Source organism: Scyliorhinus torazame, chromosome 5 (assembly GCF_047496885.1).
Source record: "Scyliorhinus torazame isolate Kashiwa2021f chromosome 5, sScyTor2.1, whole genome shotgun sequence".
Taxonomy (NCBI): domain Eukaryota; kingdom Metazoa; phylum Chordata; class Chondrichthyes; order Carcharhiniformes; family Scyliorhinidae; genus Scyliorhinus; species Scyliorhinus torazame.
Genome location: NC_092711.1, coordinates 147,829,671 through 147,846,935, shown reverse-complemented (window position 1 = coordinate 147,846,935; position 17,265 = coordinate 147,829,671). Strand labels below are relative to the sequence as shown.

At 49.0% G+C, this 17,265-nt stretch overlaps 1 protein-coding gene and 1 long non-coding RNA gene across 3 annotated transcripts in view; both read left to right on the top strand.

The window, feature by feature from the left end:
• The window catches only part of LOC140422014 (uncharacterized), a 332,008-nt gene that overhangs the window by 202,528 nt on the left and 112,215 nt on the right, over nucleotides 1-17,265 (top strand). The window lies entirely within an intron of this gene.
• On the top strand, nucleotides 10,490-16,293 carry LOC140420032 (uncharacterized). The gene is made up of 2 exons (XR_011946148.1): nucleotides 10,490-10,522; nucleotides 15,436-16,293. It is a non-coding gene; the product is annotated as an uncharacterized lncRNA (long non-coding RNA).

Sequence of the window (17,265 nt, the reverse complement as noted above, 5' to 3'; positions counted from 1 at the left end):
CACTATCTCCATATCCATATGGGTTATTGATATTTAGAAATCTGTCAGTTGCGTGGCACGGTTGCCCAGTGGTTAGCACTGTTGCCTCACGGCACCAAGAACCTGAGTTCGATCCTGGCCCCGGGTCACTGTCCATGTGGAGTTTGCACATTCTCCTAGTGACTTGTGGGTCTCAGATCCACAACCGAACTTGTTGTGCAGCATTGGTGAATTGGCCTCGCTCCACTGCCCCTTAATTCGAAAAAAATAATTTATTAAACAAAGAAAAATAAATCTGTCAGTCTCTGCTTTAAACACACTCAGTGACTGAGCTCCCACAGCCCTCTGGGGTAGAGAATTCCAAAGATTCACAACCCGAGGAGTAAAGAAATGTCTCCTCAGAGACCCGTCCTAAGTGGCTTCTCCCTTAGTTTGAAATTGTGTCCCCTGGTTCCAGACTCTCCAACCAGGGGAAACCTCTCACCTGCACCCACCCTGTCTATTCCTTTGTGGATTTTGTAAGTTTCAATGAAATCCCCTCTCATTCCTTGGAACTCTAGAGAAAAGAGGCCTAGTTTCCCCAATCTGCTTTCACAGGACAGTCCTGCCATACCCGGGACAAGTCTGGTCAAACTTTGTTGCTGTTCCTCTGTGGCAATACCTTTCCTAAGTAAAACTGCACACATTACTCCAGCTGTGGTCTAAGCATTTCATAATGATCGATGTCATTGAGGCACGTTGCCTGGTTCTTCTTTGGCACCGGTATGATGGTGGTCTTCTTGAAGCAGGTGGGAACCTCAGAACGGAGGAGGGAAAGGTTGAGGATGTCCGCACATGATCTGGGTGCATGGCAGGGACTCCCGTCAGGACCTGTCGCTTTCCGAGGCTTCACTTTCAAGAAGGCCAATCTGACTTTGGAGGCTGTGACGGTGGGCATGGGCGTGTCCAAGGCTGCTGGGGCAGATGACAAAGGTTTGTTGGTTTCCTGCTCGAAATAAGCATAGAATGCATTGCGTTTGTTGGGAAGGGGAAGCACTGTTGCTAAAGATTCTACTCGGCTTTGCTTTTTAGCGCATTATGTTGTTTACGCCTTGCCACAATCGATGAGAGTCCATGATTCTCGCTTAGTCTGGACAACTCTTCTGTTGTCTCTTGGTATCCCTGTTGGCTTTGCAGAGGTTGTACCTAGATTTTTTTGTACAGGTCAGGGTTGCCTGACTTGAACGCCTCAGACCAGTCGGGAGTGAATCTCCCGATTAAGCCATGGTTTCTGGTTGGGTAACGTACGTACTACCTTCTTTGACACACAATCTTCTACACACTTGCTGATGAAGCCTGTGATGGTGCTGGCATACTCGTTTCGGCTAACTGCCGAGTTCTTGAATATGGACCAGTCACGTAGGAGCTCTTTTGCCTCAGACCAGCATTTGCACAACCTTCTTAACCGGATTTTCCCGTTCAAGTTTCTGCTTGTACGCCGAGAGAAGGAGCGCCATCTTGTGGTCCGATTTTCCGAAGTGCGGTCAGGGGATGGATCATCAGGCGCCCTTGATGTTTGTGTGGCAATGGTCAAGGATGTTGGGGCCCCTGTCGGGACAGGAGATGTGTTGGTGGAATTTTGGCAGTACACACTTGAGGTTGGCCTGGTTAAAGTCCCCGGCCACGATGAACAAGGCCGCCAGGTATTCTGTTTCATTGTTATTTATAGCGGTTACAATTCATCAAGCGCCTTCTTCACTTCCGCCTGGGGTGGGATGTAGACCGCCGTGATGATGGCAGAAGTGAACTCCATGGAAGGCCGTATGGATGGCACTTCACAGTCAGGTATTCCAGGTCCAGGGATCAGTAGTTCCCCAGGGTCGCCACATCCGAGCACCAGGTGTTGACGAGGAGACAAATCCCTCCACCCACTCCAGGTTCAGTCCTGGATGTGATTAACAGCAGGAATAACAGCAGAATCTAACCCATCATCACTTGTGAACCCTTTGGTGTCTCAGCGTGTTGGACGACTGAGTGAATCCCTCCCCACAGTGAGAGCAGGTGAATGGCTTCTTTCCAGTGTGAACTCGCTGATGTCTCCGCAATGTGGATGATGTTTGAAACCTCTTTGTCGCAGTGAGAGGAGCTGAGCGGTCTCTCCTCAGTGTGAATGCACTGGTGTTCCATCAGTACCCAAGAGCTTTGAAACCCACTCCCACAGTCGGAGCATTTAAAAGGGTCTCTCATTGGTGTGAGTGACGTTGTGGCTCAGCAAGTGATGACCGAGTGAATCTTTTCCCAGTCGGCGAGGTGAACGGGCTCTCCCCAGTGTGACCTCGCTGGTGTCTCCGCAAGTTGGATGAGGTACTAAAGCTCTTTGTGCAATGAGAGCAGCTGAACGGTCTCTCCTCAGAGTGAAAGCGCTGGTGGGACATCAGTAGCTGAGAGCTTTTGAAACCCCTCTTGCAGTCAGAGCATTTAAAGGGCCTGCTCTTGGTGTGATTGACATTGTGTTTCAGCAGGTGGGATGAATGAGCAAATCCCTTATCACACACAGTGCAGATGAACGGCTTCTCCCCGGTGTGAACTCTCTGGTGACTCTGCAGGTCGGACAACTGAAAGAATCCCTTCCCACAGTCAGAGCAGGTGAATGGCATCTTCCCGGTGTGAACTCGTTCGTGCCTCCGTAGGTGGCCAATGTTAGTGAATCTCTTTTCACACTGAGAGCAGGTGAATGGCCTCTCCCCAGTGTGAACTCGTTCGTGTTGCCGCAGGTGGCCAATGTTAGTGAATCCCTTTTCACACTGAGAGCAGGTGAATGGCCTCTCCCCAGTGTGAACTCGTTCGTGTTGCCGCAGGCTACCAATGACATTGAATCTCTTTTCACACTGAGAGCAGGTGAAAGGCCTCTCTCCAGTGTGAACTCGTTCGTGTTTCCGCAGGTTGCCAATATAATTGAATCTCTTTTCACACTGAGAGCAGGTGAAAGGCCTCTCCCCAGTGTGAACTCGTTCGTGTCTCCGCAGGCTGCCCATTTCAGTGAATCCCTTTTCACACTGAGGGCAGGTGAAAGGCCTCTCTCCAGTGTGAACTCGTTCGTGTCTCCGCAGGTGGCCAATGTTAGTGAATCCCTTTTCACACTGAGAGCAGGTGAATGGCCTCTCCCCAGTGTGAACTCGTTCGTGTTGCCGCAGGCTACCAATGACATTGAATCTCTTTTCACACTGAGAGCAGGTGAAAGGCCTCTCCCCAGTGTGAACTCGTTCGTGTTTCCGCAGGTTGCCAATATAATTGAATCTCTTTTCACACTGAGGGCAGGTGAAAGGCCTCTCCCCAGTGTGAACTTGTTCGTGTCTCTGCAGGCTGCCAATGTCAGTGAATCCCTTTTCACACTGAGGGCAGGTGAAAGGCCTCTCTCCAGTGTGAACTCGTTCGTGTGTCCGCAGGCTGCTAATGTCAGTGAATCCCTTTTCACACTGAGAGCAGGTGAAAGGCCTCTCTCCAGTGTGAACTCGTTCGTGTCTCCGCAGGTTGCCAATGTCAGTGAATCCCTTTTCACACTGAGAGCAGGTGAAAGGCCTCTCCCCAGTGTGAACTCGTTCGTGTCTCCGCAGGCTGCCCATTTCAGTGAATCCCTTTTCACACTGAGGGCAGGTGAAAGGCCTCTCTCCAGTGTGACTGCGTTGATGCCTTTCCAGCTCGCACGGGGCTCTGAATCCCTTCCCACAATCCTCACATTTCCATGGTTTCTCCATGGTCCGGGTGATCTTGCGTCTCACCACGTTGGATGATCAGTTGAAGACTCGGCCACACACAGAACACATGTACAGTCTCTCCCTTCTGTGAATGGTGTAGTATTTGTTCAGGCTGTGTCACTGGTTAAAGTTCTTTCCACAGTCAGTGCTCTGTAACAGTCTCACACGGGTGTGTGTGTGTGTCTCAGTGCTTTTCCAGACACACTGATGTTTAAAATCTCTTGAAGCAGACAGAATAGACAAACATTTCTCCTACTAGATTCAAAGGCCAATGATCCCAAGAATTGAGTGACTCAGTCAGTTCTTGACGTGATATTTAGTTTGAGAGCTCGGCCTCAAACTCCTCTTGTTCGAACTTCCTGCAAACAGATTTTACAACAGTAATCATTGTTAGTACAGGATAGAAACTCAGAACAGACAATTCAAGTTTCTATCGAACATTCTTTCCTCTCTCTTTCCCTGAAATGCTCTAAATCTCAATCCCACACACTCTCCCTCCATTCTCACTCTGCTGTAGCTAATATTCCCCCTCCCAATTCTCCTGAAGGTGCCGATTCAGGCTGATTGACAAATCCAAGCTCACTGCTTCCTACCCTGGACAGAGAGACCTATATTCACTTACTTTCCCTCCCAATTTTCCTGAAGGTGCTGATCAACAAATCTAAACTCACTAAAACCTGTACAAGAGTAGAGAATCTCCATATAAATACATTTACTGATTAGAGATAGGGAAATTCTGAGGAAGAACTTTATTTAGTCATGGAGTGGTCATGACAGGGAACTCACTGCCCACAAGCGTTGTGGAAGTCGAGATGATCAATAATTCAAAATAATATATGAAGAAAATAAACTTGCAGGTGAACAGGGATATCGAGGGGGAATGGCACTGACTGGATTGCTGTACAGAGAGTCAGCATTGACTTGAGTTCCCAAATGGATTCCATAAGTGCTGCAATGACTGTATCACTGGAAATATATAATGTAGGTAGAACTAATAATACATGTATTTCATTACAGAACCATCAATAATATATCTAATACATTCTATATAACACTAGATATATCTCTGTGCAATATAACATTTTTTTTAATTCATTTACGGGATGTGGGAGTCGCTGGTTCAGCCAGCATTTATTGCCCATCCCTAGTTGCCCTTCAGAAGGTGGTGATGAGTTGCCTTCTTGAACCGCTGCAGTCCTTGAGTTGTAGGTACACACCCTGTGCTGTCAGGGAAGGAGTTACAGGATGTCGCCCCAGCAACAATGAAGGAAGGGCGATATATTTCCAAGTCTGTCTGGTGAGTGACTTGGAGGAGAACCTCCAGGTAGTGAGGTTCTCAACTATCTGCTGCTCTTGGCCTTCTAGATAGTAGTGGTTGTGGGTTTGGAAGGTGCTGTCGGAGGAACCTTGGTGAGTTACTGCAGTGTATCTTGTAGATGGTATACACGGCTGCCACTGTTCGTCGGTGGTGGAGTGTTTGAATATTCATGGAATGTGGAGCAGTCAAGCGGGCTGCTTTGTTCTGGATGGTGTAGAGCAGCATGTTGGAGCTGCACTCAACCAGGCAAGTAGTGATTATTCTGTTACATGCCTGACTTGTGCCTTGTAGATGGTGGAGAGGCTTTGGGGGTCAGGAGGTGCGTTAGCCGCTGTAGCCTTTGGCCTGCCCTGGTGGCCACCATATTAATATGACTAGTCCAGTTCAGTTTCTGATCAATGATAACCCTCAGGATGTTGGTTGTGGAGGATTCACCAATGCTAATGTCAAGGGGCAGTGGTTAGATCCTCCTTGGTAGGAGATGGTCGTTGCCTGGCACTTGTGTAGCACAAATGTGATTTGCCACTTATCAGCCAACATCTGGATACTGTGCAGGACATGCTGCATTTGGACATGGACTGCTTCATTATCTGGAGTCATGAATGGTGCTAAAGATTGTGCAGTCATCCACAAACATCCCCACTTCTGGCCTTATGATGAAAGGAAGGTCATTGATGAAGCAGCTAAAGATGGTTGGGCCTAGGAGTGTGCCCTGAGGAACTCCTGCAGCTGAGATGATTGACCTCCAACCACTACAACCATCTTTTTTTGTGCCAGGTATGACTCCAACCAGCGGAGAGTTTCCCCCGATTCCCACTGACTCCAGTTTAGCTGGGGCTCCTTGATGCCATAGTCGGTCAAATGCTGCCCTGATACCAAGGGCAGTCACTCTCACCTCTGGCATTCACCTCTTTTGTCCATGATTGAACCAAGGCTGGAATGAGGACAGGAGCTGAGTGACCCTGGTGGAACTCAAACTGAGCGTCCGTGAGCAGGTTTTGCTGAGTAAGTACCACTTGATAGCGCTGTTAATGACCCCTTCCATCACTTTGCTGATGGTGGAGAGTATTCCGACAGGAAAGTAATTGGTTTGATTTGTCCTGTTTACTGTTCCCTTTAATGTCAGCCATCTCCTGGGGAAACCAGCCCTTTAAATGTGAACATTAGGAAAGAGACCATCATTTTAGCCAGACAAATAAATGTGTCAAGCTGAGGGAGCAAAGGATGTCAATGTCTTTCAGAGAGAGAGACCTGGGCCAAGCTTTTCAGAGTCTGCACCCTCCCTGGATTGACTTCCTTTCCCTTCAGTTGCTGCAAGTGACCAATTGAAGGTGAGAATGAGACAAGAAATGGACAGGGGGAGAAAAGAAAGTGTTTTACTCACAGATGTTGGAGACAGGAGGACATTTCAGTCTGTGTGAAGCCCAATCTCCTTTCACATAAAGCCCGCGCTGATTGGAGGACCAGCGTCCTTCCGGTCCTAACTCTATCCATTAGCCAACACCTCACAGGAAGGTCAGGGGCTGGGCTTTCCTCCACACATGCGCAGTACCTGATCACCCGCCCGTGCGGCGGATAGAGCGGGTTCCCCAGCGCGGGGGATTGTGGGAGCTACGGCCGACACTGTCCAAACTCCTGGGGTGAAAAGTGGAGGAGGCCTGGGCGGTTGTGTGCGAGCTTGGTGTCCGCCCCCGGGCCGATTCGAAAGGCAGGCCGCCTCTGGGAGCTTCCTGGATGGGGTGAAACAGCAACTCGGCGCCCATTGCTCCTGGTCCCTGAGGGAAGGGGAGAAGACCGGTTTCGGAGTACTGAGACCAGTCGTGTTTCAAGTCAGCGGTTGAGCTGCGGAGACGCTGCTTCGGACTGCGAGGTTTACTGTCGGCGGTTTTGAGTTCGCCCAATGGAGGACGAAGGAATGGAGGAAGGATGGCAGCTGGATTGGCTGCTGGAAGCGGCGGGTCGGAACCGGGAGTGGATACCCGATGGGCGGCCCGCGGCCTGCAGCCCGGGGTGGGTTGCTGCCGTTCCTGGGGTCTCCGGGGGTTCGGCCCCCCTGGACGCCCTGTGGGCGGTTGGGACTGACTCTGGGACTTTCCTCCCCGTTGTCGACTGTTGCCAACATTGGAGTGACTCTGGCTGCTGCCATTGGAGGACTTTGAGGACATGTTGTTCCTCGTGAAATTTCGGCAAGAGCGCCGGTGCTGTGTTATGGAACTTGCAAAATTAATGGACTTTTTCTGCAGACTTTTTCTATGTATAATGAGGGATTTGCTTTCTTGTTTTCCTTGCTTTTGTTTTATTTAGTAGCCTATAACATTTAACACATTTCGGTCCTCCGGAATGGTATTTAGTAATTGTGGTGGAACGCTGGTTAGTGCAGAACTGCTCTCCCTCCGAATGGTCCTGTGCCCTCGGGCGGGTCCAGGAGAGGGGAACCCTCTCTCCTCCGCCGCGCCCGGGTCTGGCTCTCCGGGGGGTCTGTGCTCTCAGCCAAGGGGGGGCCTTTCCCCCGGGGTGTCGGCGGCAGGGCGGGGCGAACGGGGGTGGGTGAGCAGGGATTAGTGTTCGGTGATGGATTCTACCCCGTTAAACCATTTCTGGGGTAAATTAAGGCCTGGTGCCTGGTGATTGGGTTTTGATATGATACTGTTAAAAAGAATTGAGGCCCTGTGGGTCATATTTGTAACTGGAGCGGCCGTATTGTATCGGGGCCTTGTGCCTCACGACTGCTTGTCTTTTGTGTTTAGAGTCGTTACCTTGAAACGTGCCTGTGTCGTGTGTTGTACTTTTGGGTTTTATTTCTCTTTTCTTTACTTTATTTTGGAGTGGTCGTATGGTTTCGGGGCCTTGTGCCTCGCGACTGCTTGTGTATGTGTTTGGAGGTTGATGCCTCGATGTAATTGTGCTTTGTGTCTCCTTGTTTCTTTTTACTTTTAGAACAGTCGTTTGGTTTCGTGGCCTTGTGCCTTACGACTGTTCGAGTTATGAACCTGTTTGATTGTTACCTGAACTACACGTAGGGCCTGTGCCTTGCGGCTGGTTGTGATAAATGACTGGTTAATTGGTATTTGGAAATGTATCTCGGCCCTGCGCTTTGCAGCTGTTTGTGTTCAATGACTGTTACAACGTTGTCGTGAAATGTAATTGGGCCTGGCGCCTCACAGCTGTTTTGTGGTCAGTGATCGTTTAATCGTTAATGTGAAGTGTAATTGGGCCTTGTGCCCTGTAAATGAGTCTGTGTTGAAAATTGTGACGACATTAAAAGAGGTACTCACAGATGTTGGAGACACAGGAGGATGTTTCAGTCTGTGTGAAGCCCAATCTCTTTTCACATAAAGCCCGCGCTGATTGGAGGACCAGCGTCCTTCCGGTCCTAACTCTATCCATTAGCCAACACCTCACAGGAAGGTCAGGGGCTGGGCTTTCCTCCACACATGCGCAGCTTCCCCTCACCCTTGGACATGCGCAGTACCTGATCACTCGCCCGTGCGGGGGATTGTGGGAGCTACGGCCGACACTGTCCAAACTCCTGGGGTGAAAAGTGGAGGAGGCTTGGGCGGTTGTGTGCGAGCTTGGTGTCCGCCCCCGGGCCGATTCGAAAGGCAGGCCGCCTCTGGGAGCTTCCTGGATGGGGTGAAACAGCAACTCGGCGCCCATTGCTCCTGGTCCCCGAGGGAAGGGGAGAAGACCGGTTTCGGAGTACTGCGACCAGTCGTGTTTCAAGTCAGCGGTTGAGCTGCGGAGGCACTGCTTCGGGCTGCGAGGTTTGCTGTCGGCGGGTTTGAGTTCGCCCAATGGAGGACGAAGGAATGGAGGAAGGATGGCAGCTGGATAGGCTGCTGGAAGCGGCGGGTCGGAACCGGGAGTGGATACCCGATGGGCGGCCCGCGGCCTGCAGCCCGGGGTGGGTTGCTGCCGTTCCTGGGGTCTCCGGGGGTTCGGCCCCCCTGGACGCCCTGTGGGCGGTTGGGACTGACTCTGGGACTTTCTTCCCTGTTGTCGACTGTTGCCAACATTGGAGCGACTCTGGCCGCTGCCATTGGAGGACTTTGAGGACATGTTGTTCCTTGTGAAATTTCGGCTGGAGCGCTGGGGTCATGATGTGGAACGTGCAAAATTAATGGACTTTTTTTTTTATGGACTTTTCTATGAGTACTAAGGGATTTTGTTTTCATGTTTTCTTTGCTTTCGTTTTCTTTAGCAGCCTATGACATTCAACTCATTTCGGGTTTCCCTGAAATGGTAATTAGTAATTGTGGTGGAACGCTAGTTGGTGCGAAACTGCTCTCCCTCCGAATGGTCCCGAGCCTTTGGGCAGGGTCCAGGAGGGGGGAACCCTCTCTCCTCTGCCGCGCCCGGGTCTGGCTCTCCGGTGGTCTGTGCTCTTAGCGAGGAGGGGCCTTTCCCCCAGGGTGTCGGCTGCAGGGCGGGGTGAACGGGGGTGGGTGAGCGGGGATTAGTGTTCGGTGATTGATTCTATCCTGTTAAATCTTTTCTGGGGTGAATTGAGGCCTGGTGCCTGGTGATTGGGTTTGATATGACACTGTTAAAATGTATCGAGGCCCTGTGGGTCATATTTGTTTCGGAAGCGGCCGTATTGTATCAGGGCCTTGTGCCTCGCAACTGCTTGTCTTATGTGTTTAGAGGCCGTTACCTCGAAATGTACTCGTGTCTTGTGTTTTTTTTGTTCCTTTTTTCTTTGGAATGGTCGTTTGGTTTCGAGGCCTTGTGCCTCACGACTGTTCGTGTGATGTGACTGTTCGATTGTTACTTGAACTATGTGTAGGGCCTGTGCCTTGCGGCTGGTTGTGATAAGTGACTGGTTAATAGGTATTTGGAAACGTATTTCGGCCCTGCGCCTTGCAGCTGTTTGTGTTCAATGACTGTTCCAACGTTATTGTGAAATGTAATTGGGCCTGGCGCCTTGCAGCTGTTTTGTGTTAAGTGACTGTTTAATCATCAATTTGAAGTGTAATGAGGCCTGGAGCCTTGTAAATTGGTTTCTGTAATAATTGTGACGACAATAAAAGAGTTACTCACAGATGTTGGAGACACAGGAGGAAGGTTCAGTCTGTGACGTCCAAGCTCCATTCACACAGCCCGCGCGGATTGCCTTGGAGGACCAGAGTCCTTCCGGTCATCCAACCATTCCCATTGGTCAACGCCTCAGCAGGAAGGTCAAGGGTGAACTTTCCCTCGCACATGCGCAATCTCTGCTCTCCCTCGGACATGCTCAGTCCCGGGGTGGGGAGAGGGGAATCACCGAGAGACTTCTTGTTCTGGCCGCAGCCGGTTGCCTGGAAACCTTGTCTCGAGGAGGGGGAACAATGAGTGAGGCGGAGGAAAGTTGTTGACCAATGGAAAGAGTTGGTGAACCGGAAGGACTCTTCCACCATCCACTTAGTTTCCCGTTTTCTGAATGCGGAAGCTGGACAATGAGCAAAAGTGGGGCCTCACACAGACTGAAAACTTGTTTTTGTCTCCAACATCTGTGAGTAAAACACTTTCTTTTCTCCCCCTTTCCATTTATTTTCTCATTCTGACCTTTAATTGGTGACTTGCAGCAACTGAAGGGAAAGGAAGTGAATCCAGGGAGGGTGCAGTCTCTGCAAAGCTTGGCCCAGGTCTCTCTCTCTCTCTCTCTCTCTCTTAAGGACATTGACATCCTTTGCTCCCTCAGCTTCACACATTTATTTGTCTGGCTAAAAGGATGGTCTCTTTCCTAATATTCACAATAAAGGGCTAGTTTCTCCAGGTGATTGCTGACATTTAAGGGGACAGTAAATTAATACCAGACAGAGGCATGTCTTATATGGTACACATCAGATATATTATTTATGGTTCTGCGATAAAGTGCAATCCAGTCATCTCTTCCCTTGGAGGGTTATTAGTCTCTGGATTTCTCTTCCACAGGGACCAGTGGGGTGTGGAGTCATTGAATATATTCACAGATGAGTTGGACAGATTTTTAATAAATTTTGTTTTAAATCATTTTTAAACAATGAATGCAACAGAGTAACAGAAAAAATCGTGACAAATGGGTACAGAGCGGAACAAGAGATATTGCCAACCTACATCCAAGCAACACATTGCAGAATTAATTTGGAACAGGATATTTGAGGGAGCAGAGCCTCGAGATGAAATGCCAGATTAATTGAAGAACCAGTTTACAGGTTAAAGTCGTGAGTGGGGAAAGAGGGTAAGATTATATAACAATTCAGTTTGTAAACCCCAAAATATTACAAGCAGACTAACAGCATAATCAAATTAAAATGAATAACACAACACGGATAACATAGAACTATAGTGCAGAAGGCCATTCGCCCCTTCAAGTCTGCACTGAGTCTCAGAAAAAGCATTTCACTGAGGCCCATTCCCCATCCTATCCTCGTAACCCGTTGCATTGATCATGGTCAACCCACCTAACCTACACATCTTGGACACAAAGGGGCAAATTAGCGTGACCAATCCACTTTCACTGCACATTTTGGACAGTGGGAGGAAACTGGAGCACCCGGAGGAAACACACGAAGACACAAGGAGACTATGCAAACTCCACACAGACAGCCACCCAAGGCTGGGATTGAACCTGGGCCCCTGGCGCTGAGGTAGCAGCACTAATCACTGTGCCCTACTCCCGGCCTAAGTTGAATTGAATTCACTCATGGAAAGCCCAGGAGGAGCAAGTCAGTCAAATGTAGGAGTCCCATCCTTTACCCAATGCATAAGACTCAGAATGAATCACGGACATTCAAAATTGCATGGAGATGCATTCCCATAATCAGCCTATGCTGGTTTTGGATCGAGAGAGAACTGACTGGTCTGCTTCTGTATTGAGCCAGATGAATGTTGGCTCCATCCTAACCCAATCCCTTATGAACCTAAGACGAGAGGCCAATTGATGAAGCCTGATTTTCGGAAGACCATACCCTCCCTTATCTTGGTGATTGGAGCTGAACAAACATTTTGTTCCAGGTAGAGTTATAGATGTTTACAGCATGGAACCAGGCCCTTCGGCCCAGCTTGTCCATGCCGCCCAGTTTCTATCACTAAGCTAGTCCCACTTGCCAGCATTTGGCCCATATCCTTCTACCCACCCTGCCCATGTAACTTCTAACTGCTTGTTAAAGGACAAATTTGTACCCGCCTCTACACTGCCTCTGGCAGCCTATTCCAGAAGTTCACCACCCTCGGTGTGAAGAATTTTCCCCTTTGGTCTCTTTTGTATCTCTCTCCTCTCACCTTAAACCTATGTCCTCTAGTTCTAGACTCCTCTACCTCAGGGAAAAAATGTTGGCTATCTTCCTTCTCTATGCTCCTCATTGTTTTATAGACCTCTATAAGATCACGCCTAAGCCTCCTACGCTCAGGGAAAAAAGTCCCAGCCTCTCCTTATAACTCAGACCATCAAGTCCTCGCAGCATCCTGGTAAATCTCTTTGCACTCTTTTGTGTTTAACATTATTCTTTCTATAATAAGGTGACCAGAACTGAACACAGTATTCCATGTCCGGTCTTACCAATGTCTTGTCCAATTTCAATAAGACATCCCGACTCCGGTATTCAATATTCTAACCAATAAAACCGAGCATACTGACTGCCTTCTTCACCACCCTGTCCACCTGCGACTCCACCTTTAAGGAGCTGTGAACATGTACTCCTAGATCTTTGTTCTGTAACTCTCCCCAACTCCCTACCATTAACTGAGCAGGTCTTGCCCTGATTTGATTAATTTCCCTAACAACTCTGGTTGACAGTAGTATAGGCAGCATCTGCAGAGGGTACAACAGTCTGTGCAACACATTTTAATGAAGGGGATCCTCACTCACCATGAAATCGGAACAGCCGACCACCGGGCAAGGTCCCACCTAATAGTCACCATCAGCTGTGGAAAGTTGGCCCCATAAAGCCGTCATTGATCGGTTTGGGCTGGTTTAGCTCAGTGGGCTAGACAGCTGGTTTGACATAAACATAGAACAAACGGTGCAGAAGGAGGTCATTCAGCCCATTGAGTCTGCACCGACCCACTTAAGCCCTCACTTCCACCCTATCCCCGTAACTCAATAACCCCTCCTAACCTTTTTGGTCACGCAGGGCAATGTATCATGGCTAATCCACCTAACCGGCACGTCTTTGGACTGTGGAAGTAAGTCGGAGCACCCGAGGAAACCCAAGCAGACACGGGGAGAACGTGCAGACTCCGCACAGACAATGACCCAGCGGGGAATGGAACCTGGGACCCTGGTGCTGTGAAGCCACAGTGCTATCCACTTGCGCCACCGTGCTGCCCCTAGGCTGCAGAACAAAGGTCCTTTGTCAAACAGGCCAAGTATTTGCTCGGCTTATTCCCAAACTCGTACAACTTCGATCTCACTAACTTTCAACTTTTCTTGACCTGCTGAGTAAATAGGGAGTTCAAAGCCACTCTTGCTGCGTGAACCTCCTTCAGCAATAGCTTACTCGGGCCCTCCATATGATTCTCTTTGACCATCGCCAAACAAACCTCCAGAAGCTGCTGGTTCTCCAGCATCCTGCACCTTTTATTAGCAGTGTAAGAAATGATCAGCCCCGAGCATAAACCGTAAATGTCTCCAACAAAATGGAGAAGGAAATACAAGGAGTCGAGTTAACCAAAAGGAAGAACTCAAACTCTTCCCGAAAGTGCATAATAAATGAACTCAGGGAGGCTCCAAACCTCCACATTCTCGACCTGGGGGTGAGCTCTCGAGCAAAAACTCCAGACAAACGGGGGAAGGTCCATGATTATGATGCTCCCTGTGGTGCAAGTGGACACCAGGTGTAGGATCGTCCTCTACACAAAAAAAGTTGTCGATTCTAGTCTGACATTGCTGTGGGGCTGGAAAGAATGTAAAATCTCTGCTCCTCAGGTGCAAAGTGCTCTAAACATCCACATAACCCACCTCCTCACGGTTATGATCCCGGACCAGACCCCAACAGTGGCTCGGATACTGGGCACAAACCCCAATATTTTATTTGTATTTTGTCAGACTGTGAGGAAAGGATACCTCATTCCAGGAGTGATTTCACACAAAATAGGGCCATGCTATGTGAAAACAAACTTTATTATTTGACACAATATTCAAAGATATAACAGCACAGCAGAAAACAGCTGACAATTAGCCCTTAAACAATGCTAATCAATACAGTGAATACAGTAACCCTTAACTGCTACCTTTATTCCCACTCAAACAACAAAAACACCATGTCAGCTCTCAATCCACCGTTAAACACAGTTAGCCCTCAGCAATACCTGCTTTACACAGATGTTCTTTGAGGAAAGAGAGCTCTTGTGTCACCGCTTTAAAGACAAGATCTCAAACCTGTCAGAACCATGAAGAAACTTGGGAAGCTGTTTCAGCTTGTTTCAGCTCGCCTTCGAATGACACTCTTCTGAACTGCTTGGAAAGAAACTGCTAATCTAGCTGCAGACATATATTTTCAACTGAACGGAGATGCTTGACCTCTGCTCACATCTTGAACTAATTCTCAACTAAAACACAGCTTTGCTGCAAAAAGCCTGAAACCGTGGCTCCTCCCAGTACTGACATCATCTTACCAAGCTGAAATCTAATTAACTCCACAGGGAATCCCCTTCATCCAAACATCATTCCATTAGCCCACACTTTTTACGATGCTTTAATTACACCTCTGGATGCAAAACTTAGTTGTCCTTCAAAAAGAATAAATTTAGAGTACCCAATTCTTTTTTTTCCAATTAAGGGGCAATTTAGCGTGGCCAATTCACCGACCCTGCACATCGTTTTACATTGTGGGGGTGAGACCCAAGCTGGCACAGGGAGAATGTGCAGACTCCACATGGACAGTGACCCGGGGCCAGGATCGAACCCAGGTCCTCGGCACTGAGGGGCAGCAGTGCTAATCACCGCCACCGTGCTGCCCCCAGCAATGAATTTAAAGACAATGTGGTGAAGCTTTGGGATTCTCTACCCCAGAGGACTGTGGAGCCTCAGTCATCAAGTATTTTTAGACCAAGAGTGATAGGTTTCTCGATATTGAAGATATCGAGGGATATGGGGGATAGTGTGGAAAAATGGTGCTGAGGTAGATCCGCCAATGATCTCATTGAATGGTCGAGTAGGCTTGATGGGCTGAATGGCCGACTGCAGCTCCTATTTGTTATGATCTGTGTGAAGGACAGGAAGCAGTGAGCAGGGATCTGTCAATCAGCCTGAATCAGCACCTTCAGGAGAATTGGGAGGGTGAATATTAGATACAGCAGAGTGAGAATGGAGGGAGAGTGTGTGGGATAGAGATTTACAGCTTTTGGGGAACGAGAGAGGAAAGACTGTTTCACAGAAATTTAAATAATCTGCTCTGAATTTCTCTCCTGGACTGATTGTGATGTCTTTTGTAAACTCCAAAGGAGAGGATTTACAGACAGAAATCTCAAACATCACGTCTGGATCTGACAGAGTCACTCGGTTCATCAGCCATTAAATCTAGAAGGAGAAATGTTTGCCCGGCCTGTTGACTTCAACAAAGTTTAACCATCAGTGTGACTGGAAAAGCACCGAGACACACACACCCGAGCGAGAGTGTTCCAGAGCACTGACTGTGGAAAGAGATTTAACCAGTTACACAGCCTGAAAAATCATCTCACCATTCACAGCGGGGAGAGACTGTACACGTGTTCTGTGTGTGAACAAGGCTTCAAGTGATTGTCCGACCTGGAGAGACACGAGGAGACCCAAAACATGGAGAAACCGTGGAAATGTGGGGACTGTGGGAAGGGATACAGATCCCCATCTGTGCTGGAAGTTCACCGACGCAGTCACACTGGAGATAGGCCATTCACCTGCTCTCCGTGTGGGAAGGGATTCTCTGAGTTATCCAATTTGAGGAAACACCAGCGAGTTCACACTGGGGAGAAACCATTCACTTGCTCTCAGTGTGAGAAGGGATTCACACGGTTGGACAGCCTGAAGTCACACCAGCGAATTCACACTGGGGAGAGGCCGTTCACCTGCTCTCAGTGTGGGAAAGAATTCACTGCGTTATCCAATCTGAAGAAACGCCAGCGAGTTCACACTGGGGAGAAACCATTCACCTGCTCCCAGTGTGGGAAGGGATTCATTCAGTCAAGCAGCCTGCAGACACACCAGCGATTTCACACTGGGGAGAGGCCGTTCACCAGCTCTTAGTGTGGGAAGGGATTCTGTGTTTCCTCGTCCCTGCTGAGACACCAACAAGTTCACAATTGATTACAGTGATGGATTCTGCTGTTATTGTTTCTGCTTCAATTACATCCAGGACTGCATTTCGTTCTCTCTTCTCTTTCATCTCAGGGAATCTGAGACAGGAAAATTGATGCAACTGTGGCGAACAAGAAATATTAAAGATTTCATTAGAACAAAGGAAGAGGATCATAAAGTGGCCAAAATAGTGGTAAACCTGAGGACTGAGAACGTGTTTTAGAATTCAGCAAAGGAGGACCAAGCAACTTATGAAGAGAAAATAGAACCTGGACTTGCACAAACTGATCATGGGAGGGGACTTTAATACAGTTATTGATCCTGGCCTGGATCGATCATGCTTGAAAACGGGCAGGGTGCCAGCAATGGCAAAGGAACTGAAAGGGTTCATGGAGCAGATGGGGTGGGGTGGATCCATGGAGATTTAGGCAGCCGAGGGTGAAGGAGTTTCCTTTCTACTCCCACGTACATAAGGTATACTCTCAGATCGATTTCTTTGTTTTGGGTAGGGCCTTGCTGGCAGGGGTGGTGGACACTGGGTATTCTGTGATTACGATCTCGGACCATGCTCCACACTGGGTTGACCTGCAGATGAGTAAAGATAGCAATTAGCGCCCGCAACGGAGGTTGGATGTCGGGCTGTTGGCGGACGAAGCGGTGTGCGAGAGGCTGAGGAAATGCATGCTGCATTACCCACAGGTAAATGATACGGGGGAGGTCTCGGCAGCGGTGGTCTGGGAAGTGCTGAAGGCAGTGGTGAGAGGAGAGCTGATCTCGATCCGGGCTCACAGGGACAGGACGGACAGGGCAGAGACGGACCGACTGGTAAAAGAGATTCTACGAGTCGATAGGAAGTACGCGGAGACTCCAGAGTTAGGGCATTTAAGGGAACGGCGGAGGCTACAGGCGGAGTTTGGCTTGTTAACCACAGGGAGGGCAGTGGAATAGCTCAAAGGCGAGGGGGGGGGGGGGCGATATACGAGCATGGTGAGAAGGCCAGC